This window comes from Chrysochloris asiatica, unplaced genomic scaffold (assembly GCF_000296735.1).
Source record: "Chrysochloris asiatica unplaced genomic scaffold, ChrAsi1.0 scaffold00065, whole genome shotgun sequence".
Classification (NCBI taxonomy): Eukaryota; Metazoa; Chordata; class Mammalia; order Afrosoricida; family Chrysochloridae; genus Chrysochloris; species Chrysochloris asiatica.
In genome coordinates, this window is record NW_006408583.1 from 9578629 (window position 1) to 9605256 (window position 26628).

General features: G+C 40.8%; 1 pseudogene; it reads left to right on the top strand.

The window, feature by feature from the left end:
• Positions 1–266: 266 nt before the first annotated feature.
• On the top strand, positions 267–20704 carry LOC102823592 (annotated as a pseudogene).
• Positions 20705–26628: the final 5924 nt, after the last annotated feature.

Here is a 26628-nt window from a genome sequence, read left to right on the forward strand (position 1 = left end):
AGGACTGGGCAGTGTTTTGTTCTGTTGTGCATAGGGTGGCTATTAGTTAGAACCACCTCGAAGGCACCTAACCACACAATAAAACATTAAGGCAGATGATCTGACACTTATTCATTGTAGGGCCCTGTGGTAAACAGAATAATGTTCCACCTCACAAGCCTAATCCTTGGAACTGAAGGTTATGTTAGGTTATATTGAAAGGGTAATTAAATTTGTAAGGGAGACTAAGATAGCTAATTACCTGTTGTTAAAATAGATTAGTCTGGATGATCCAGGTGAGTCCAATGAAGTCCCATGAGCCCTTAAAGTGGAGGAGGGCAATGTAACTATGAAAAGCTGTTCTTAGAGATTCAGTCTTGCTGGTTTATTGAGATGGAGAATGGGGGCCATAAGACAAGAAATGTGAATGGCATCCAGAAACTGGAAATGACTAGGAAATGGGCACTCTCCTAGAGTCTCCAGAAAGCCTGCAATCAGCCTCCAGAGAAGAAGATAGCTGTGCTGAAACCTTGATTTCAGTCCCATGAGACCCATGGCAGGCTTCTGATTTACAGAACTGAGGTAATGCATTTGTGTTGTTTTAAGCCACCAAGTTTTGTGGGGGGTTTTGTTTTTGTTTTTCCAGATGCCATAGAAAACGAATATAGGATTGGTCTCCTCTGCCTGAAGTTTCTGGAAGCTAGGTCCAAAAATCTCACCAGGTGTCTTTCCTCTGCAGCCACTGTGTTTGCCTCAAGGACTTTTCTCAGTTGTTTCGCCACAGAGCCATCTGCCTGGATGTTTTCTAGTCCTCTCAGCAATTGGGAGAATATTCATAGGTCATTGTTTTCATTCCTCGTTTTCACCTGGCTCCCAGCAAGTTGCATACAAACAGTTACATGTCAGCCTTCTATAGGGTCACTCTGAGTCAGAACCCGCTTGACAGCACCTAACAACAAAAACCCTCTAGTTGGTGATCTACTCTCCCTCACTTACTGTTAAAGAGAGCTCTGGTAGCATAGTAGTTATGAGTCGGACTGCTAACCTCAAGATCAGCAGTTCAAGACTACCAGTGTTTCTATGGGAGAAATTTGAGGCTTTCTGCTCCCATAAAGATTTATATCTCAGAAACCCTATGCAGGGTCACTAGGAGTCAGAACCAACTCCACAGCACACCACCTCCACTACCCTTACCGTTATTAAACTATCAAACAATGTTTCTGTTCGTGTGAAACCCTTTTCTTGAGTTTTTATCTTTGTAGTCTCATACAGTATGTAAATTTGCCTTTTTGTGATTGACTTAATTCACTCAGCAGTGTCTCCAGGTTCATCCATGTTCTGAGGTGTTTCACAGACTCATGAGTTGATACCGACTTAATGGCACCTAACAACAAGACATCTAGTTTGTCTTCTGCTGTTTGTGGATTTTCTGTTATGTTTGATAGGGTGTTTATTCCATGTACTAGGGTTTCTAAATTTGTCCTATTTTTCAATGGTAGTCTTTGTAGTTTCTGGTTTTCTATGTAGATCTTTGCGTCTTGAGTTCATTTTTCTATATGGTGTGCAATCTGGGTTCTGTTTCATTTTCCTGCAAATGGATACCAGTTTTTCCAGCACCGTTTGTTAAAGAGATTACATCCTCTGCATTTAATGGTTTGGGGCCCTTTGTCAAAGATAAATTGTCCTTAAGCAGATGGGTTTATTTCTAAGTTCCCAGTTCTATTCCTTACTCTGTGTCTGTCATAGCAGTACCAAGATATTTTGACTACGGTGGCCATGTAGTAGGTTTTGAAATGGAAAAGTCTGAGGATCTTACATTGTTGTTCTTCTTCTGTTGTTGTTGTTGTTAAATGACATCAAATTGGTTCTGACTCAGTGACCCCATACAGGATTTCTAAGGACTGGCTGGTAGGTTTGAACCACCAAGCTTATGGTTAGCAATCCAGTGCTTTTCCCACAGTGCTACACCAGGTATCTGTTGAAGTGCTATGCTTATGTGGGTTCTCTGACCTTTCTGAATAAAGTTGGTGATTTGTTTTTCTGTCTCTTTAAAAATTGATGTTGGAATCTGGCTCAAGTGTCTTGTGTTTTAAAAGTATGGGCTTGCATGAAAATGGGAAACATCAGGAGAAAGTGGGAGAAGTGGTGTTGCATTGAGTAAATTGCAATCAGTGAGTGAAAATGTGTATGAATTGTTGAATATAAAACTGGTGATCTGCTTTGTAAACCTTAACCTATTTCTCAATTTGAAAAAATTCTGTGGACCCAAGAACAAACTTCAGAAAGCAGGAAGTGTAGGAACAAAGGAGGAAACAGGAAACCCAGGGAAGCAGTGGGATAAGTGATGTTGCATTGTGGGGATTGCAATCAGTGTTGTGAAACAAAATGTGTCTGAAAAACTGGAAAACTGATTTGCTCTGTTAACCTTCTTGCAATGAAAACACACACACACATGTAAAGTACAGGACTGCCCTTGCCTCCCCAGTGCATAATCGACAACTCTTCCCCTCGCATTAATCAGCTCTTTGACAGGGAGGGAGTAAGAAACTAAGATCCAAATCTGCTTATTTTCCACCCCTTCAGATACATGTTAGGTTTCAGTCTACCACACAGAACTGGTCCATTTTATGTCTGTCGTCCTTTCTCTCTGCTATTCTGCAAGTTTAACAAGCGTTTGCCTCCCCTCTGTAGACACCAAATACTACTGACATCCTGGAACTCAGCCAACCCTCCATGGAAGCTCTTAAAGTAACGAATGGGAAAGCTTTGGGCAATTCAGTAAGGCTTAACAAAAGAAAGTGTTTCTGAGGACCAGAGAGGGTCCAGCTTCCTGAGCCTAGTTAAGCATGATCTACAACCAACAAGTCAACAGTGATTACCATGTGAAAACTGGTTCTACTGGCTAAGTGTTTAACTAAGCATATGTTTAACTTTCCCATAAGTTATATGGGAAATAGGTTATGAACCTAAGGAAGGGAAAGATCATGCTGAAAGACTTTGTGTGTGAGGGATCCTGGAGTCAGCGTTCAGTCAAATCTCTTTACTCAGGTAAGCTTAAGAGGTAGACAATTTAGCCCAATCACAGAATGTACAAGAAAAAACTTTCAAATTCAGAATGAAGATGGGAAAAGAACCTGTTGCAAATAAACAGATAAGAAAGAACTGTTTATGATGGTATGCTTTTAGGCTGACCTATGCATGATTTCTTTCCCTCCCTCAAATCCAAACACACCTGTTGCTGATGAGTCAATTGTAACTCATGGAACTGCCCCATCGATTGTTTTTATGAAAGCAGACTGCCCCAACTTTATCCTGTAGAAAGTTTGTTAGCCTCATCAGAGCGCTTAACCAATGTAACATCAGAGCTCCTTTCCCTAATTAGAAAGAGCTAGAAGTCAGTTTTGCTCAACGTGTAGTCCCTACACTAGCAACTCCAAATTCACCTGGAAATTTGTTGTTAGCTGCCTTTCAGTGGATTCCTGCTCACCCCAGGACCTACTTGATGTGACAATTGGGGTGGGGTCATACAATCATTTTTAACAGGCCCACCTGTTGATTCTGGGGCAGGATCAGGTTTGAGTCCCTAATTTCTCAGCTGCAAGGGCAATGCTGAGAGGGAGGGGTAGAAACCTTGTGAATTCCTTTAAAGCCTGAAGCCTCAGGCAACCTAACTTCAAAATTTCTCACTTATAGAAGCTCTTTGGGTCTTCACAATGGATATGGTATGTTCTCTTTCACAAGTAAAGGAATATTTTATAGTAAAATTATTAAGCAGCATGGCTAGAGGCTAGGGGTCCCACCTCTGGACTCTTAACATTCTTTAGCCCTCTCCCCCAAACCAAGAACACAGGATTAGGCAGGCTTGGTATTGAACGCTACTGGTAGAATAAAGTTACAAGGATGGAGACATTATTCCTTTTACAGTGTTTGTCCCCAACAAGTGATATTTACATACGTTAACTTCAGAAATATTCTGGCATCCTTCTTCCTTATTCTGTACCTAGAACATTTGAACATACGTTTTCTCCTTTTTCTTGATGAGTATCTAAACAAAAACCCCCAACTGCCATCAGGTCAATTCCAACTCTTAGTGATCCTGTATAGGGTTTCCTTTACTGGAAAAGAAAACCCATCTTTTTCCTGTAGAGCAGATGGTAGGTTTGAACTGTCATCCTTGTGGTTACCAGTCCAGTGCTTATTCTGCAGCACTACCAGGATTTCTTTGAACAATAGCTCGCCATTTAAAAACCAAATCTGTTACATTGGAGTTAATCCAGACTCAAGGTTACCCTATGTGTCTTGGTCCCTAGATTGCTGTTCATTTGTGTTTAATTACTGGTGTGGTACTGTGGGATAATTAATGCACTGGACTGCAACGTCTGTTTGAACTGCAAAGTTACTAGCTGCTCCGTGGAAACCCTATAGAGGGTCACTGTGGGTCGGAATCAACTCAGCAGCACTTAACAACAACAACTACTACTACACTAACATAAAAGTGAGTAGTTTGAACCTACTTGGTAGTCTGCTTCCATTAAGATCACAGCCAAGAGAACGCTACAGGGCAGCTTTACTTAGTAAAATATGGGATAGTGATGACCTAGCCATTTAAGACCTATTGTTGGTAAGGGCTGCTAAGTTAATGGCACCCCAGGACTCCATTTAAGATATGGGTTGTTAATTGCTGTTAAGTCAGTTTGAATCATAGCAACTCTGTTTCGGGTTTCCATAGAGTGGCTGGTCGGTGTGAAGTGCTGATCTTGTGGTTAGAAGCCTATAGCTGATCCTACTGCATGTACCACATCAGGAGTCCGTTTAAGATATAGTTTAAGGGATAACCCATTATTTCCAGATTCCTCTGTGCTTCCTTTGGCTTTAGGGTACAGAAAGAGAGAACTTAATTTCAGAAGACTATGGATTTGGAAATATTCTGTAATTTTGAATAAACCCTTTTGGGTTTATAGACCTTTATGAGGAAACACTGGGGATGCTTAGAATCACACTGGGGATGCTTAGAATCCATGTTTGTTTGTTTGTTTGTTTGTTTGTTTGTTTTTGTTTTTGTTTTTTTAGTATTTCTGACCTTTAAGTATTAGATAATAGGAAGGAATGGGGCATGGTAACTCAGTCTGCACCTATCATTCCTCCCTTTTTCTGGGAGGCCAGTTAGCCTGCATTTTAAACTTTAGTAATTTCTGCTTAAGAATTTTACTAGTTGAAATGTTGTCTTGGTTATCCACAAATGCATGGCTTTAACAAATAGAAATTTAGTCTCTCACTGTTTAGGAAGTCAGAAGTGTGAATTCAGGGTGAGGGATCTAGGGGAAGGTTACTGTCACCTTTCAGTGTCTGTGGGTGTGGCCTTCCTTGAAGATCTCTGTGTGTCTGGCATCAGTCTTCCCCAGAATCTAGCAGGTTCTCAGTGCAGGGACTCTAGGTCCAAAGGACATGCTGTGTTCCCAGTTGCTCTTTCTTGGTGGTACTGAGATATCTCTCATTTCTGCTTGTTTATTTCATCTCCCTTATAGGAGTCCTTGTGTGGTGCTGTAGGATACATGCTTGAGCCACAAGGTCGGTTTGAACTGCACGGTCAGTGGTTCAAATCTACCTGCCATTCCTTGGAAACTCTCTACAGGGTGGCTATGAGTCAGTACCGATGGTACAACACCTAACAACAAATCTCAAAGGAGATTGATTCAAAATACAATAGAACCTTGCAGACCGTCTCCCGTCTTATTAGCATAATTTTCTCTAATCCTGCCTCATTAATACAGACGGGAGGATCTATAACACATATACTAATTACATCATATCACACAATGGAGGATGATACATAATACTGAGTATCAAGGTCCTGCAAGTTGATATGTATTTTGTTTTTGATGTTAAGTGTCATCTATTCGGTATCAACTCATAGCGACCGTGTATAAGTTTTCCGGAGCAGTTGGTGAGCTTGAATCACCGACACTGTGATTAAATTGACTTTGCAGTCCAGCTCATTAACCCATAGTGCCACACCAGGATACGTATTTTATGGGGGGCCCAATTCCATCTATTGTAGAAGTGGTAGAGAGCCCAGAGCTATATTTGTAATTGTTTCATGTTGTCGAGTCAATTCCAACTCATAGCTATTCTGTTTAGGGTTTCCGAGGAGCGGCTGGTGAGTTTGAACCACCAACCTTTGGTTCAAACTGACCTTGAAGTCGAATGCTTATACTACAGCACCATGCCAGGACTCCAGAGCCATATGAGGGAGATTCAGAAAGTTCATGGGAAAATGGAGTGAAAAGATAATGAAAAATGTCCACAAACTTTCTGACACCCCCTCATATTTTCTCATGAAATCTTTTTAAATATAAGTAAACTTAGAGGGGCATTAGTGGGCAATGGGGAAAACAAAACAAAACTCAGATTATTTGCACAAATGTATTTTAAATGCCTAAGGAAGAGTCCTGTTCTGGCACTATAGGATAAGCACTGGACTTCTATCCACAAAGTTGGTGCTTAAAACCCACCAGCCACTCCTTAGAAACCCTACAAGAATCACTGTGATTCAGAACCCACGCGACATCACTTTACAAGAACAACTAGAAACTAAATGAAAAGGATAAGCCTCAAGATAATTATTACTTCTAATTTTCTGCATTTTGTTGAACATAAACTACTATTAACTTTTTAATTAGATTCAGGGAGAACATTAATATGTCTCAAGTAATCTAAATGTTTTCCCTCATTTTGTCTCCATTTGCATGCTTTTATATTAGGTAAACATACACATAGGGAGTCCTGGTGGTGCATTGACTAAGCACTTGACTGCTAACTGAAACGTAGACAGTTTGAACCCACCAGTTGCTCTGCAAGTCAGCAATTCAAACTTACCAGCTGCTTCTCAGAAGCCCTGCACAGGGTCCCCGTGAGTTGGAACTGACTGGTTAGCACTTCACATCAACCATGAGATTCTGTAAGGATCACAGCCTTGGGCTCCTAAGGCACAGCTCTACCCTGCCTGACAGAGCTGGTGTCAGCCTGAATTGACACAATGAAAATGAGTCTTTGGTTAAGCAGGCACATAGGAGATTTTATTTATACAATCTCTTCAAATTTGGGGGAAATGGTTACTCTGGTTATTGAAAGGTCACAAACACTAATTTTTCTCAATGGAATTAATTTTGGTAATTTTTAAAATTTCCTTATCCAGAAACATATCTAAGATAAATGCAAGGTTTTTGTTGTTGGTGGTGGTGGTTTTTTGTTGTTGTTGTTGTTTTAAAGCAATTTCTCAAACAGTTCAAGGAAAAATAAAGTTAATACAAGGAGTTTATAAAATTTTTAAAAACATTTTTTTTAATACCCAGTAGGAAAATGTGAACAGAAAACTCACTGAAGCTAAATAGTTATATGCATTTAAAAAGTGTTGTCACAAGAAGCAAGGTTGAAACAAATAACCAATTCACTGATCTGGCAGAAAGTTTCTAAAGAATATTAATATTGTAGGTATTATGCAACAAGAAACTTTTAATATACTTCCAGGCAGAGTGGAATGGGTACAGTGATTGAAGAGCAGTTTGGTACAATTTATCAAACTTTGTTATTTTTTTTTTTAACCTTGAGTCAGTAACTTTATATATAAGAAGTATCTGATTTAAATAGAAATTCAGCCAAATAGCCTCCAGGGAAATGCAAATCAAATCCACCTGGAGCTACCACTTGGCACCCCCTGTGGTTGGTAAGTGCCATCTTGTGGTTTCCAACTCACAGAGCCCCTGTTTCCAAAGAGCAGCTGGTGGGTTTGAACTATTCACATATGTTTCACAGTCTAGTGTTTATCCTACAGTGCCACACCAAGACCCCCTTTTTAAAGTAGAATCAAAAAACAACACCCACTGAGGTAGACTCATAAAGCCCTTCTTGGGCAGAAGAGAACTGCTCCCTAGGCTGGCTGTCATTAAAAAAAAAGGTAGTTAAGAATTAGTAGTGATGAAAGTGTAGTAAAATTTAAACCCTCATAACACAGCTGGTGTGAAAGATGAGGCGTTCTGCCCCCGTAAAGATTTACAGCCTCAGAAACTGTACAGGGTCGCTCCGGGTTGAAACCGACTCGATGGCACTTAACAACAACAACAATACAGCTGGTGAGAATTTGAAATTTTGCAGTCACTTTGGAGAACAGGATGAAAGTGCCTCAAAAGTATAAACTTGGGGAGAAGCTTATTAAGTGCCATCTAGTTGGTTCTAACTTAATAGCGACACTGTATAGGGTTTCCAAGGAACAACTGGTGGGTTTGAATTACCAAATTAATGTTGATGTTAAGTGCCATCAAGTCAGTTCAGAGTAATAGCGAACCTGTATGGGGCTTCCGAAGAGCAGCTGATGAGCTTGAACTGCTGACCTTATGGTTCAAAATGACCTTGCAGTCCAGTGCTTATCCTACAGTGCCACACCAGGACTCCATTAAATTAGTAGTCCAATGCTTATCCTACACTCCTTATCAGTGCTTCTCCTACAAAGGAACACTGCACATGGAACAACCAGAACACAATTAACAAGAATGTTGACTCATTGTGCAAAATGCAATAGTCATTGGACAATTTATATAGAAATTGTCAGGTGGGAACCTAATTTGATGTGTAAACTTCTACTGAAAACATGGTTTTATATATATATATATATAATTTTAAATATAGGCTTACCATACCCACTGCTTTCTAGTCAATTTCAACACATAGTGACCCTATCAGACAATAGATTTCTTGTTCCCAGGCTGTAAATCTTTTGAGAAGCTGATTGCCTTGTTTATATCCCATGGAGAGAGAGAGTCTAGTGGGTTCAAACTATCAACCTTCCCATTAGCAGCCCAATGTTTCTCCCACAGTCCCAACAGGACTCCTGAGAATTACCAAACGAAGTAGCAATTCCATCCCTAGATACATACCCAAAAGACATAAGAACATAGGTTTATACAAATCTGTACATACATGTTCATAGCAGTAGTATTCATAATAGTCAAAAAGTAGAAATCTCCCCCGCCCCCCCAAATAACTATCAGTTGGTGAATAAGTACTTGTGAAATAGTCATGCAGGAAAATATTATTTGGCAATTAAAGAAATGAAGTATTGATGCATGGTGTATCATGGATGAACTCTGAAAACGTTCTGGTATCTGAAAGAAGCCTGCTACAAAGGACTACAGGTTGTATTTTTCTGTTTATAGGGGATGTACAGAATAGGCAAGCATGTAGACAGAAAGTAGGTTACTGGTTGGTTGCCTAGGGCTTGGGGTTAGGAAAAATTGGGAAGCAATGACAAGGACAATGGGTTTTCTTTCACAGAAGATTAAAATAGATTATGGTGATGCACGTATAACTATGAAGAAACTGAAAGCCATTGAATTGTATATCTTACCATGGGTGAATTACGTGGAATGTGAAATATCTCTGACAATGATTGCTATATAGCAAGATAATCATTACAGCAGTCTGTGATAAGGAAATAATCGAAACTTAAACATTTAGGGGATGCTTAAATTGTCCACATTGTATCCACATTGGTTTTTAGTCTATTTTATCAAGATCTACAAGTGTTATTAAAATCTCCCAGTATGAATTTGAATCTGTCTCTTGTATTTCTGTCCATTTCTACTTTGCATACTTTGAGGCTATATTCTGTGGTTTATACAAATATATCTTTCATCTAGTTTTGCATATAAAACTTGTGTGCTATTAAGTCAGTTCTGATTTACGGTGACCCTATATGGAGTTTCTGAAAGTGGCTGATGGGTTTGAGCTGTAGACCTTGCGGTTATCAATCCAGTGCTTATTCTACAGCAACATGCCAGGCAGGGCTCTAGTGAATTAAAATTATTGTATTAAATGTGACTCTTTATTCCTAAAAAAAACTTACTGGATATCAATATAGATATGAGATGGCTAATATACACTAGCTTTGCACAAGATGGCTAATGTATGATGGTACATCAAAAAGTATTGATAACGAGGATTCCAGTTCATACATGGGTGGGTTTACTACATTTAAAGCATGTTTAAGCAGATATCTCTGCAGACAACCTCTTTCAGTAATATGCGTTTGTTTTGGTCTCTTTGGGGCTCCTTCAAAATAAGGTCCAATCAAAATAGTTACTTACAAGGGGAACTGCTGGGCTGGTTAAATTCAAGACAGAGAGGTCAGCTCAGAATGTTAGGGAGATGGTTTTTATGGGATGCCATAGGATTGATATTGATAGATTTTCTATAAGCACACAGGACAATCATGGGGGTTTATTAAGAAGAAATCTTTAAGAAAATTGAGAACTGCCTTGGTGAAAAAAGGGACAGAAAACTGCATCCAAGGAATTGTTTTCCATCACAATGATGCACCTCATTCTTCAAGGGTAGCAAGGGCTATGCTATGAGAATTTCATTGGAAATCATACCCATCCACCCTTCTACCCTGGTCTTTACCCATTTAGACTTCTTTATAGCTCCAAAGTTCAAAGAACTTTGAAAAGTTCTTTGAGTCCCTCAAAGAAGCCAAAACTGCCTTTTCGATGTGTTCTAAATTGAAGATCCCAGAATTCTTCAGGGAAGGGCTGGGATCTGGAAACACAGCCTTCACAAGTGTATAGACCTCAATGGAGGAGCTGTCAAGAAACAATAGCCTTGCATTTTGATAGTTTTGTTTAGTAAAGGTTTCTGTGATTTTTATAGCAATACTTTTAGTTTCATACACTAGCTTTATTTTTCTTTTATTTTTACATTGGCTTTCTTTTGCTTAGTCTTAGCATTTTCACCTTTTTGTGTTATGATGTAGGTGTGTCTCTTATAAACCCCATATATTTTTAAGTCTCCCCCATAAGTTTTTAAATATAATCTGAATTTTTTTCTTTTAATTTAGAGCATTTAGTGTATTTACATTTAATATAATTACTGATGCATTTGAGTTTACAACTCTGTTATTTTGTTCTCTGTTTGCTATTCCTGAGTTATGTCCTTTCCCCCTGATTTTCTTAATGTGTTTTAGGTCAAATCATTGTTAACTATTCCATTTTTTACCTACTGTGAACTTCAAAGTTATAAATTCTTTACTGTTATTTTAACTTATCCTTAAGATTACAGCATGAATTACTTATTAGAACATACAATGTGTTACTACTCTTGCCCTTCTCTTGGACACTGCAAAGACTAGAATATTTTAACTCCATTCACCTGCCTCTTGACTTACACCAGTAAGGTACTTTTGTTATTTTTTGTGTAGCCAATATTCACTTAAATGTAATCACAAATTTCTGTTTCTATTGCTCTTCTCTTCCTGCTTTTCCCACCCTCCGTCTGGGAATAGTTTCATTCTACCAGAAAAATACCCTTTGGTGTTTCCTTAAGAAAGGATGTACAGGTAATGAATGAGTTTAGTTTCTATCTATCTGAATATGTCGTAATTTCACTTAAATTTCTTTATGGATGAAAACAGACTTTTATTTCAATATTCATTTTGAGTGATTTATCGATCTTTTCCCACTTCTGGCTTCTATTATTTGAAACACAAAATCAGCTTAGAGTCTAATTTGTGTTATTTGAGGATAAATGTCTTCATTTCTGTAAGTGCCACTGGATATTTTTACAGATTTTTGTCACTTATTTTATCAATTTAACTTTGTGCATAAATGTGGATTTCTTCTTTACTGAACATAATTGTTGTTTGTACAAATCCATCTGTGTTCTGAGGTTTTTCACCAGAGTTAGAAATTGTTGAGCTTTTCTCTCCTTTGCCACATTCTCTCTGGGACTCATGTGTTTGATCGTTTCACTCTATCCTCTGGGTCTTTTATCTTTTACTTCATATTTTTTATCCTCTTATCTCTCCATGCTAAATTCTGTTTGGGGATCATGAAGAAATTGTTCAAGGGTCATACTTCCAAGGTTCTTCTCACTGATCAGAACAGACTCCCTGCTGTTGAACCATTTCCACCTCATAGCAGCCACATGTAACCTTTCCAAGACTATATATATCTCTGTGGGAGAAAGCAACCTCATTCTTTAATTGCCTATGTCATTGTTGTTGTGATGTACTGTCAAGTGAGTTCAACTTCCTGTGAACCTGTGTAGGATTTCCAAGGAGCAAATGGTGGGTATGAACTGCCAACCTTGCAGTTGGCAGTCCAGTGCTTATCCTATAGCACCACACCATACTGTATTGTTTATAGTTAGTGTATATATATATATAAATACATACACAAATACACAGTATATATATATATATATATATATATATATATATATATATATATAGAGAGAGAGAGAGAGAGAGAGAGAGAGAGAGAACGAGCTTGTATCCAATGACCATGACAAATCCAGTTATTAATTGTAATCGCTTACCTAAAGACTTTTTTAAATGACTTATTTCTTTTCTATGACACATTGCACTGACCAGAACTTTTGGTGAGATGTTGAATAGTAGTGGTCACATGAAACTATCCTTTGTTTTTCCTGTATTTGGGGGATGTTGTCAATATTTCATCATTAAATAGGATGTTTGCGTAATTTCCTTGCATTCTATCTAAGAAATTCCATCTACTATTAGTTTAAGAGTGCAGTATTCACATGGGTGAATTTTATCAAATATTTTTGCTGCAAGGAGCTCTGGGAGCATAGTGGTTATGAGTCGGGCTTGCTAATCTCATAGTTAGCAGTTCAAAACTACTAGCTGTTCCACAGAGAATGGGGCTTTCTACTCCTGTAAAGATTTACAACTTCAGAAACCATATACAGGGTCCTTATGAGTTGGAACTGGCACATAACTACAACCACCACCATTTTTGTTGCATCCATTAATAAAATCATTAAGGAGCTCTGGAGGCAAGATGATCCCATGCTGGGCTGTATTCAATGATGGTGAAGTCGTTCCTTGTCTGCCCTTATATCTGTGTTGCCATTGAGTTGGTACCAACTCATAGTGACCCTAGGTACAATAGAATGACCCACTGCCCAGTCCTGTGCCATCCTCATACTTGTTATCCTTGAGCCCACTGCAGCTGCCATGATGTCGATTCATCTTTTGGGGGTTCTTCCTCTTTTTCATTGACTTTCTGCTTTGCCAAGTATAATGTCCTTCTCCCAGGACTGGTCCCCCCTGATAATATGTCCAAAGTATGAGAGACCAAGTCTCGCCACCCTTACTTTCAAGGAGCATTCTGGCTGTACTTCTTCCAACACAGACCTATTAGGATTTTGCATATATGTTCATAAGAGTGGTGGTGGTACCACGTGTGCCGTGAAGTTGGTTCCGACTCATGGCGACCCTACATAGGATTTCTGAGGCTGTAAGTCTTTATGGGAGCAGAAAGCCTCATCTTTCTGCCACAGAACAACTGTACTTTCAAACTGTTGACCTTGAGGTTAGCAGCCAGACTCGTAACCACAGTGCATTAACCTTTATTTTGCCCTTCCTGTATATCCTTTTCAGAATGCTCATTTGATTCTTTCAGATGTCTGAGGGCACAAATATTCTAAAAGCCCCTTGATAATGATTTTCAGGAATTGAGATGATCCCAAACTGGACTGTTTTCTCTAAGGAAGCATTCTATTTGCTAGATAGAGCCATTTTGGATATCTACCAAAAAGTACAGATTTATCCAACACCTACTACCACAATATGCCATTGATTATATAATATGACTAAATAACAAGTTAAGTTTTATTCAGTGACTGCCAGAAAAAATAAAAAAGGTTATCATAATTGAAAAGTCACTCTATTCATACAAACCTAGTGTCATAGAGTCAACTTGGACTCATAGTGACTCTGTATAGCGTTTTCAGAGCTGTACATCTTGATGGAATTGTCTTTCTTCATCTTTCTTCTGTGAAGCAATTGGTGGGTTGAACTGCCAACCTTGTGGTTCACAGTCCAGAACTTACTCTGCCACACCACCAGGGAGAGAAATCAGGAAGGGTATTTATAGTAACTGGTAACAATATTGAAGATGTAGACTTAAAAAAAAATAATAAACGTCAATCTGGCATTTGTTTCTATGTGACCAAAATATAAGTAAGATGGGAAACTCTTGAACAATTGAATCAGTGCCGTTAATAATACCATTGGAACAATCTACTGCTTATTCCATAGCCCAATCCCACAAAGATCTATGTTGGTCTGCTTGGGTTCTCGACCCAATGTTTTGTTAAATAAATAGTAAATAACTCACTCCTCCCTCCTGGAAAATCAGAAAATAGAAGTGGAAAATGACCATGTTTAATGAAAAAAAAAAAAACATTTTATATTGAGTCTTAGTGCTACATTATCATACAGGTATTTTCTCTTAATAAGTTGTTATCTGAAAAGAGAAGACTAACTATCTGGGCAAACAGCAAGTCTTAAACTGAGCTTCAAATAAATCACTTGGCAAGTCTCCTGCCAGGTGATCTATGAAGCTTGCCGCTGTACCTCCATTCCCTGGGAGGAGCAGAAACATGACTCGCATTGAGTAGTAAATAAATCCACAGAAAACACCACCAAATCCCTAACAACCATGAAAAATGAAGCTTTAAAACAGCATTATGAACAATACAGGAAGCATCAAAGTAAAGCAAATAGTATCTTGGAAAAATAAAATACAATGATTGAATTTCCAATATTATAGCATGTTGTTACAACATACATACTTTTATTTCCACAGAACTCTACTGCTGTGGGATACATGGATCAGTTCCAAAAGGTGACCAGCAGAGGAAAACATAATCTGAAAAGGTACGTGGAGAACATATGCTTCAAAGCTATTCTATAGATGGTTGATCATCAGTGCCAATTCTCGGAGAGCATTTAGCCAGGCCACCAAACACTTGGAGTTTAAAAATAAAAAATAAAAATCTAGTCTTTTCCCCCTAGAAAAGAGCAAGATCATTTTTTAATGGATGGCTATTTAAATTTTTCTTTCTCCAATGCAGAATTCTTAGCATTCACACACCATTAAATGAGGGTGAAATTAATGTGATTTAAATGTCTTTGCAGAAATGTAGAAGAAAGCAAATTTCATGAATGTGTACATGCCTTAGTTTCCTAGTGCTGGCTGCTCTAACAGAAATACCACAAGTAGAATGCTTTAAGAAACAATTGACTTTCTCTAAGTTCTAGATTCTGGAGGCTAAAAGTCCAAATCAAGGTCTCGATTGCTATGTTGATTGGTTCTGGAGTCTCTCCCCTAGTTCAGGTGCCTGCTGGTAGTCCTTGGTGTTCCTCTGTTTGTACATGTTTCTCAGGTGTCTTCTATCACTCTGTCTTCATATGTGTGTGTGTGTGTGTGTGTGTCCTCTGGCTTCTTTATAACTCAGAAGTAACTAGGTTAAGGACCCGCTGTACTGTTATAGCCTCATTAACATAACAAAAGAAAACCCTCTTTTCAAACAGGATTATATCCTCATACAACTATGAGAGCTAGGGGAGTTCAATGCATTTTTCTATTGTAGTAAATAACACAGCATTTCCCAGTTTAATATTTTCCACCTTTGACACACATTTTAGAGAGACACAGCTTAATCTGTAACTGTACAAAAATGTTGTTCCAATTATAAGGAATTTAAGGAATGATGAAGAGTAGACCAGAGCTTGATGCAGCTAGGGAACATGAAATCAAATGTTGACAGTGGAAGACAGGGAATGTCAATGAGTAAAACAGACCCAATCAAGTCCAGGAAGAAATATGTTCTCTCTTTCTTCTTGAGGTCTGAAACCATCTCCATCTGTCATTTGTTTCATAAACCTATGAGTTTAGAGAAATGTTACTTTATTTTAAGAACATCTATGGGAAATTCTGATGATAAATGATGGCTAATACTTGACCTTAGCATTGGGTGGTTTTAGGGCCAAATGTTAGGGATGGGTACAGGTTCTGTGGAGCTTAAAACTTATAAGATTTTGGATACCTCTTTAAGACAAAGCAAAATTATAAATACAAAATTAGGTACAGGGCCTTGAAATAACAGGTTCCTCATACTTTAACTTCATTAATATAATCCATGTACCTCAGCATAGAGAGGGTAGTGCCCTGTCTCAGTGGGGCAGAATCAATTGACTGTTGTTCTTAGGGAACACTGGACAGAGTGTTGAGATTCTCTGATGCTTTAAGAATCACCAGAAATATGTAATTTTTTATGTGAAATTTCCCACACTATTGAAAAGTAGCAATTATGTCAAATTTTTGAATAACAAACTAAACACTTCCAAACCAAGTCTTTGGGTATCATTTAGTCACCTCGAGCTAATTGAGTTATGTGGATGGGGGTGGTGGTGTCAAAGGAAGGGTTCTGCTTAATTCAGATGCAGCTTTCAGAAGCAGTAAGGGTTGATAAAGAACATGAGGGTAAATTGCTACAATTTGATGAACTTGATGTATACTCATGGATGTAGTAGCTCAAAATACCAACAGAGAGGGAAGGAGACTTCACATCAAGTATCAGTGCTATCTACTCTGTATACAGGGTAGATAGGAATGGGCAACTCAGATACTGGCTACCTAAAAAGAGGGGGCAATAAAGGCACAAAGTGACTGGCTTACAAGATTTCAAAATGGAGTTTAGTTTAAGAGCGTGTGGGGGGAGATAGAGTCCCCACTGAATAGTTTCTATCTTGTCTAGATGGGTCTGGTGAAAAGAGATGAGAATAAGATTCTTATGATTCAATAGTGAGAAATTGTTATCATGGCTAATTGCAACTGTTACAACTGTAAAGGCAAAAGTTTTATAACAAAAAATGGGGGAGTAGTTAATCTTACAGTCCAGAAATAGAGGACCCTAGGACCATGAAGGGAGAAGAGCATGAGCAGAATGTGGGATCCTATCCAGAGAAGTAGCAACACCAGAGATAGAGGCAGAGATGAGGACATGGAGAGGGAGAGCAGCTGAGGATTCTAGACTCAAGGAAAGAGATAGACTGGGTGCTGGTGGCCAAGAAGCAGGCTTGCAGAATGTGCCCTTTGGTGGTTTAAATTATTAGATATTCCTGAGTGTTTTTTGTGTTGTTTTTTTTTTTTAAAAGAGCTAAAATGAATAGAAATACTCTTAACTGATGGTACATGGAGGGAATTATAATTGATTATAATTGTTGTAATTTGATAGATTTGTTGAATGTAAAACTGATAATCTGCCCTGTAAGCTTTCACTCAATTCACAATAAAAAATTTAAAAACAAAACAAAACAGATGCAGTGGAGGCCAACGGAACTAACCAGCTGCCATTGTGGAAACCCTCCTGGGAGATGCGTCAGGCTTAAAGGATTCTGGGTGAGGAGCTTAAGGAAAGGTTATAAACATAAGAGAAGCAGCAGAGCAGAGAAGCAGAAGGAGCGGACAGATTGAATGTGGGAGGAGAGAAGCTCCTTCCAGACCCCCTCCTTTGGAAATAGATGAAATCACAACCCCTCCCACAGTGATTAAGAGAGCTGTGACTTACAAGACTTTGGCCAGCAAGTCTGAAAATGTGCTGTCATGTGCCACCTGATTGAGGACTATCTGGGAGGGTGTGTAAAAATGCAGCTATCAGTATCTAAACCTATGTGACTAAAACCCAGGAATCTGCATTTTAGCAAGTACCCATGATTCTTGGGGCAAAATGACATTTGAGAGCCACGGGATTGACTCAGTGGCAGTGGGTGTTTTGGGGTAGAGTATTGCAGTTTTAAAAGACCCAGCTGCTTCTGGAATGAGTATATAAGGACACTTCAGATTTCTAGTTATCTGAATTGCTTTTTTCAGGAAGCATCTGTATTTGGGTTCCCAATCATTTGTTGCCTTTCTTCTGTCCTGCGTGCTTTCAGTTCTGATCCTGAATGGCTCCCCAAGCAGCCAAACAGAATGTGCTGTGTGACACTTTAAGACCCAGCAGATTTGACCCTCAGAGTTCCTCCTTGTCATACTGGCTGACACATCCACAACCTCAGCTGTATTTTGTTGACACTTTGCTGATGAAGTGTCCTGAAAAACCCAAGGACTGCTTTTTATAAATACAAAATGCTTGCCCAGGTTGATTGTAATACCTGAGCATTCTTATTAACATATGTTGATTAGAGTGACTTTGCTTCAAAGTCTTATGTAAAAGAAGAAAATCATTGTATGTGTCCGTGTGGGAAAATCTTGAGGAAGTCCTAATCTTTAAAATATCTCAATTTCTCTGGCATATGCACATGAGGGAGTCCAGGTGTGGCACTGTGGGCTAATGTGCTGGACTGCAAGGTCGGTTTGAACCACAAGGTCAGTGGTTCAAGCTCATCAGTTGTTCCTTGGAAACCCTATACAAGGTCTCTATGGGTCAGAACCAACTTGATGGCACTTAACAACAACAAAATGCTCATGAGGGGAGTTTTTTAAAGTTCATGGACAAATGAGGAACTGAATGATAGAAAAGAAGACATAAAATTGGAAGAGAAAAAAAAAAAAAGCACAAGCAGAAACTGAGTAAGAAATGGCCACACTTCAGTACACTGACCCACAACTTCTAGAGCAACTTAAAATTGAAAGGCTTGCACCAAAACAGGCTGAGCAAATTCAGCCTCTTCCCTCACCTGGCATCCCTCTCCTTGGACCCCAGCAATTTCCAGGACAAGGTCCGATGACCCAGATTCTTCAAGGTTTTCAATGGCCCCACCCATCTCAGCAGATGCAAATGAACATGACTGAGATGGGGCCACCAGGTCCACAGGGACAATTGAGACCCCACCACCACCACCACAGGGCCAAACAGGACCACAAGGCCCTCCACTACATCAGGGAGGTGGGGGACCCCAAGGATTCATGGGAACACAGGGGCCTCAGGGACCACCCCAGGGATTACCCAGGCCCCAGGATATACATGGACCTCAAGGTCCTATGGGTCCTCAGGGTCCACCTGGCCCCCAAGGTCACATAGGTCCCCAGGGTCCACCTGGTCCTCAAGGGATACAGGGACCACCTGGTCCCAGAGGAATGCAAGGGCCTCCTCATCCTCATGGGATACAAGGTGGACCAGGGTCTCAAGGTATCCAAGGTTCTGTTTCTAAGGGACCTCTGATGGGATTGAATCCAAGAGGAATGCAGGGCCCCAGGCCCCTGAGAGAATCAGGATCCTGGTCCTCAAGGAATGATGATGGGCCATCCACCTCAAGAGATGAGAGGACCTCACCCTCCAAGTGGACTACTGGCACATGGACGTCAAGAGATGAGAGGTCCCCAGGAGATGTGAGCCATGCAGGGGCCTCCACCCCAAGGATCAATGCTGGGCCCTCCCCAGGAACTACGATGGCCTCCAGGCTCACAAGGTCAGCAGGGGCCACCGCAGGGCTCCTTGGGACCTCCACCCCAGAGTGGCCTGCAAGGGCCCCCTGGACCTCAGGGACAGCAGAACCCAGCAAGAGGGCCACATCCATCTCAAGGGCCACTGCCATTCCAGCAGCAGAAAACAGCTCTGCTAGGTGATGGGCCTGGGCCCCCTTTAATCAGGAAAGACAGAACACAGGTCCCCCACCCCTGATAAACCAGGCCTAGGGCAGCAGGGAACACAAGGTCGCATACCTCCCTCTTAACCCTGGACAAGGACCTGGCCCTAATAAAGTTGACTCCCATGGCCCTCTGAACCATCACATGGGCCCCAGATCAGAGAGAGGGCATAACCAGCTTAATCGCCCTGACCATGGTCCTAAGAGGGGCCTTTGAGAGTTAACCAGGACTTCAGGGGCCCCCAGACAGGCATGGCCCTCACCTGAGTTCCCTGATGACTTCAGTAGACCAGATGACTTTCACCTGACAAGCACTTTGGCCACCAATTAGACCAGATGACTTTCACCTGACAAGCACTTTGGCCACCAATTACATGAATTTGGGGGACGAGGAGAACCCCTTCCACAGGAAGAGAATAGGCAAGGATGTCCTTGACCTCAATTTTCTCCTGATCACAGAGTTCAGTGAAGGCGACAGCTTGGGTACTGCTCGAGGACCTCCAGGGGCATCGAAAGGCCACAGACCTGGAGATGAAAGATTCCCCCGGGACCCTTGAAGACCCACATTTTCAAGGGTGCAGAGAAGAAAGTTTCAGAAGAGGAGCCTCCCCAGAGACAGGAGACCCATTCTCCACTGAGAGGAAGAGATGGATTTCCTGGTCCTGAAGACTTTGGTTCAGTAGAGAATTTTGAATCATCTAACGAAGCAGCTGGAGGAAGAGATTTCAGAGGTCGAGGTTGGGGTACACCCGGAGGAGGAAGGAAGGGCTTACTTCCGACTCCTGATGAGTTCCCTCAATTTGAAGAAGGATGGAAACCAGACTCGTGGGATGGAAGTAGAAAGCCAGGTCCAGGTCATGATGCTTCCTGCCCAATCATCCTCCTTGTGATGGCCATTCTCCAGCCAGCAGAGAATGGTCCTCATCTCTCCAAGGCATAGATATGGCATCATTGCCATCCAGGAAGTGCCCCTGGCATGATGGACCATGGACTTCTGAGCACAGAGAAATGGCAGCTCCTGGGAGCCCTTCTGAGGATTGAGGCAAAGGCCGAGGCAGCCCAGGACCTTCCAAGAGAGTGCCCAAATCTGGATGTCCCAGCTCCTTGGATGGAGGTCATCATGGACACCACCGAGATGAAGCTTTTGGGGGCCCTTCTAGAGAGGGCAGGACTGGCAGTAACTGAGGTAGAGGGAGTATTAGGAACTCTGGCCCACCAAAGTGAGGAGTTTCAAGGGGTAAGGGGCCGGTAGAAAAAATTGGGGATGGTCACCCCTAGGCCTCTGTGGACAGTATTTAAGAACTTCTCACCAACAATAATGAAAGGAAGCCTGAACTATAGTCCCCTGAATGCTTTTCTGTGGCAACTAAATCCTGGAATACCTGATGAGGTCCTCAAGATGAAGAGTCAGCTGCTGGTTACCACAGCAGCTGGCCTTGTGTTGTCCTGTCCACTCTCACTGCTCTAACCCCTGCATTGTTTTGTGAAGATAAAAGCAGGAATCCTTTTTTTTTTTTTTTTTTAATTGTCATGAGACATGCAGCACCTCAACAAATTTAGCTTCATAACTATTTGGAAATTTGTTTCTATATGTACAGTTTGTCAGAGAAAAATGTTTTTATGAATACAGAATGTGATGTACATAAGAACATAAAACAACTAGTCATGAAGTGCTTATCTTCAGGAAATAGTTTCCATTGATCATATCTGTTAAGTGGCACACACTATTGCTAATATCTGCAAGCATACTTGATGAGAACCTCTGAGTCATCTAAATTCATTTTCACTTTTACACCAATTTACACTTTTTATTATAGAATAAGAAATACTTTTAAATTACTATAAAGTAGTTTGGCAGAAGGCAGAGTCCCTCTCTCTTGGGTGAGTACTTGTCTTTTGGGTGAGTCTACTAGTGACCCCACCTTCAGGTTCTGATAAGGAAAGGGACGTGACTAACGCCAGCTTTTTGGTGACCATAAGGTGACTTAGGGTAAGTCATAAAAGTATTGCTATAAAATCGTAGAAACTTTGATAAACAAAAATTTCAGTATGTGAAGCTGTTGTTTCTCAATAAATCCTCCATCTAGGTCTGTACACTTTTTTCTCTAACTCCTCCCCAAAGAATTCTGCATTCTGATTTGCACCACATCGATACGGTAGTTTTAGCATCTTCGAAGAATTCAGATCATGTTCTTTTGAAATGTTCTTAGAATTTGGGTGATAAAAAGAAGCCTGAAAAAAAGATCAGGCCTGTATTGTGGATGGGATAAGATTTCCCAACGTAATTCTCAGAGGAGAATCCTTGCTACCCTTGAAGAATGAGCAGGTTCATTGTCCAGATGGAAAATAATTCCTCGGTGCAACTTTCCTAGCTTTTATCCCCCCAGCAGTGCAGTTTCCAGTTTTCTTAAAACATCTTCCTAATAAGTCTCCATAATTGTCCTGTGTCTTCAAGAAAATCTGTCAAATTAGCCCTTGGGAACTCTGAAAAAGCTGCTATTAACTTCTGAACTGATCTCTCTGTTTTAATTCATTTTTGAGGTCTTCCTGATATTCTTTAAACTCTTTGGTCAGTCTTAGAAGCTAACTATTCTGTTATGTGAGGCGGCACTCCCATAAACTTGTTGCAAAGCTTCAGTGATTTAGGAAGATGTCCGCTTGAATTTTAAATTTGCAATTAGCCCTGATCTAAATATCTGTTTTGTTCTATGGTAGAAAAACATGTTTTTTTTTTTGTTTGTTTGTTTGTTTTGGTTTGTTTGTTTTTTTAAAGGGGCACCTTTTAACAAAGTGAGGTTAGACAAATATATTACTGAGAGACCTTGTCTGCAGCCAACCATGAATCTCAGACTCATTTAAACAAATTTTATGTGGCATAAACCTCTCTCTGGATTACTTTTTGATTTATCCATGTGGTCCCACAAATTATTTGCAATAAAAAGGAATGAACCAAAAGATTACCTAATTGTGCAAAACTGTTAAGCAATTTCTCCCTCTTCTAATACTAGTTATATAGAAATGCCAGTGCTCAAGACAGAGAACTTACAGTAAACCAGGAGGTTTTGTCCATGAAATTCTTTCAACTTCACATAAATACTGTTTTAAATAAATTTCCTTTAGTTTTGGGCCAGTTTAGATTGGAAGCCAAAAGTACAATTTGAAGTAACCCCTGATGTTTTCTATTCAGACCCTTGTTTTGTTCTCATAAGAAGATAGCATTATTAAAAGTGCATGCATCCTGTTTTCCCATCAACTTTCTGAAGCCCCCTTTGTTTGTACCTGAGCTGGGTGGTAGTGTGCCATGGAGTCGGTTCAGACTCATAGTGACCCTGCATAGGGTTTCTGAGGCTGTAAATCTTTACAGGAGCAGAAAGTCTAATCTTCACCCATGGAGTTGCTGATAGTTTTGAACTGCTGATCAAGAGGTTAGCAGCCCGACTCATAACCATTACACTACCAGAGCTCTTTGCCTGAGCTTTGTTGTTGTGAGGTGCCATCGAGTTGGTACCAACTCATAGCAACCTTATGCACAGCAGAACAAAACACTGCCTGGTCCTGGGCCAACCTCACTACTGTTGTCACGCTTGAGTCCATTGATGGTGCCACTTGGTCAATCCATCTCATTGGGGGTCTTCCTCTTTTTCTCTGACCTTCCACCTTAACAAACATGATATCCTTCTCCAACAACTGGTCCCTCCTAACAATATGTCCGAAGTATGAGGGGCGAAGTTTGGCCATCTTGGCCTCCAAGGAACATTCTAGCTGTACTTCTTCCAAAACGTATCTGTTGGTTCTTCTGGCAGCCCGTGGCACTTTCAATATTTTCCTCCAACACCATAACTCAAAAGCAACAATTCTTCTACAATCTTCCTTATTTACTGTCCAGCTTTCGCATGCATATGAGGTTACTGAAAATACCATGGCTTGGGTCAGGCACACCTTAGTCCTCAAGTTGACATCTTTGCTCTTCAACACTTTAAAGAGATCTTGTGCAGCAGATTTGCCTAATGCAATATGTCGTCTGATTTCTTGACTGCTGCTTTCGCGAGTGTTGATAGTTGATCCAAGAAGAATGAAGTCCTTGACAACTTCAGTCTTTTCTCCATTGATAAGACTGTGGTTTATTGGTCCAGTGGTGAGGATTTTTGTTTCTTTACATTGAGATGTAATCCATACCGAAGGCTGTGCTCTTTGATCTTCATTAGTAAATGTTTTAAGTCCTCTTCACTTTCAGCAAGCAAGGTTGTATCATCTGCATGTCGCAGGTTGTTAATGAGTCTTCCTCCAATCCTGATGCCCTGTTTTTCTTCATAGAACCCAGTTTCTCGGATTATTTGCTCAGCATACAGGTTGAGTAAGTATGGTGAAAGAATACAACCTTGTCGCACACCTTTCTTAATTTTAAACCATTCAGTGTTCCCATGTTCTTTTCGAACAACTACCTCTTGGTCCAGGTACAGATTCCTCAAGAGCATAATTAAGTGTTCTGGAATACTCATACTTCGCAATATTGTCCATAGCTTGTCAGGATCCACACATTCGAAGGTGTTTGTGTAGTCAATAAAGCATAGTTAAACATCTTTCTGATATTCTCTGCTTTCAGCCAAGATCCATCAGACATCAGCAATGATATCCCTCGTTCCAAGGCCTCTATTGAATTTGGCTTGAACCTCTCAAAGTTCTCTGTCAATGTATGCTTGCAGCCATTTCTGTATTACCTTTAGTAAAACTTTACTCACATGGGATATCAGATTGTCTGATGATTTCTGCATTCTGTTGGGTCACCTCTTTTTGGAGTGGGCACAAATATGGATCTCTTCCAATTAGTCAGCCAGATGGTTGTCTTCCAAATTTCTTGGCAGAGATGAGTGAGTGCCTCCTGTGCTGCCTGCCGTTCTTGAAAGATTTCAATTTTGATTCCATCAATTCCTGGTGCCTTGTTTGTTGCCAATTCCTTCAATGTACCTTGGGTTTATTCCTTCAGTATCATTGGCTCTTGAGCATATGCTACCTCTTGAAATGGTTGAACATGAACCATTGCCTGAGCTTAGAGCCCTTTAATCTATACTTCTCCCAATTAATACAAATGGTGTTTTTTACTGCCATCAAGTTGGTTCCAAGTCATAGTGATAGGGTTTCCAAAAGAGTGGCTGATGGGTTTGAACAGCTGATCTTTCAAGTGAGCAATCCAGTGCTCATCCTAAAGCACCACATCAGAACTCCAATTAGTATGAATAGTTGTCACATTATTTTTGTGTACATCTTTTCTCATTGTAAATTTAATTCCTTATATACAGAGATTACATTTTATCAAACAAGAATCAACCAGCTGCCTATCACCCACGTGTCAGTTTGTCATACCTTGGCAGCTGGCATATTGTTGGGATGCTGGGTGGCATGCCAGCAGGTTCGCCTACAGTGGACAGGTTCCAGTGCAACTTCTAGACTGAGACAACCTAGAAATTTTGACCTACATCCAAAGTTTAGCTACTATGAAGTCCATGGAGTACAACAGAAGATTGTCTGCTGGTGTGCTTGCTGAAAGGCAAGGTTGAAAGCACACAGAATACACAGTGGTCACAGCATTGGGGTCCAGCATACCATCAGTCATGATGATAGCGTGGGAACAGGCAGCCTTTCGTCCTCTCATTCATGGGGGTCACATGAGTCAGAGCTGATTCAATGGCAACTAATGACGTCACCACCAACCAACTGCAAAAAAGACCTAGGACCAATGCCTCAAAAACCTGGAGCTATGTTAGATCCTGAGCAACTGAAAATGCTGGATAGAAGCTGATGAGACTGGGTCCTGGCAAAGCATGGCTGGCTGGCTGGCTCGTCAGAGTTCCTTAGCTCATCTGAACCTGAGACATGACTGAACCCGCACACAGGTCACCTGTATGACTGTCCAATATTTGCGGACTTACGTTTTTAGTATTTTTCCTCACCTCTCACGCTTACCATGGCTCACTAATAATATGGAGGACTCAGTCCAAAATAGCAGCTCGTTATCTAATGGTGGGTCCCAGGATGTGATCTGGTCACTCCTCAGTCACAAAGTGGCAAAGCAGGTGACTGGACTTTAATTTGCTTCAGTAGACTAGCTGCCTATCGAACCGTGACTTGGGAGGAACCCAGGAATTAGGGTCACTACTAACCAGCAGGAACAGACTGGCGTTCCCTACCCTGCTGCACGTCAAAATTGCCTGAAGAACATTCAGAGTCACTGATGGCTGCTTCTATCCCGTCCCTCACCTCCTATACCTTGAATCGGAGTCTCACGTGGGGCCTGAGTATCTGTCATTTTCAAATTCTCCTGATTATTCTAATATGCAGTTAGATCTGAGAAACAGTGGTCTAGGAATAAATGTTTTTTTTACCTTTCTTTGAGATATTGCTTCATAATCTCTAATACTGAAAACCATAAGCTTTTCACTGGCACAAAGGGCCACTGTCTGTAGGACTCCTGGTGTGGCACTGTAGGATCAGCACTGGAATGTGAACCACAAAGTCAGCAGTTCAAACCCACCAGCTGCTCCTTGGAAACCCTTTACAGGGTCACTATGAGTAAGAACCAATTCGACAGCACTTAACGACTACCACATGAAGCTCCTTACCATTGTAGGCATTCTCATGAGTGTGCGTGTGTGCATGCATGTATCCACATGTGCAGTTGTAATAATTAGCCCATGGTGTCGTTTTCTCATTGATGAAACCTTTTCACTAACCATCTCATCCAGTCATCACCAACTCTTCCTAGACTTCCCATTAATGTGGCCTTCGTTTCAAAGAAGCTTCATGGGTTGGACCCGTCACTGCAGTTTCCAGGCGAGGTACAAGGGGGACTGATATGAAGTGTGTGTGCCACCCTCCAACCCTGATACAGGGCATCACCAAGTGATAGTGACATGTTCACATTTGCACAAAGACATCACCTGGGCTAGCAGCAGCCCCTGCAGTTGATGGGGAGACACAAGAGCCTGGACTCAACTGTATGATGTTGTTAGGTGCAATCAATTCTATTCCAACTCATAGCGACCTTGTCCAGGGTTTCTGTGCAGTGACTGGTGGTTAGCTGCCCACTACTTATCCTTCAGTGCCACACCAGGACTACTGTGTGATAGTGGCTGTCTTCTACTGACTGTATTAACCCAGACACTAATGACCACCACTGAACTTCAGTGGGTACTGGACCCACGTCC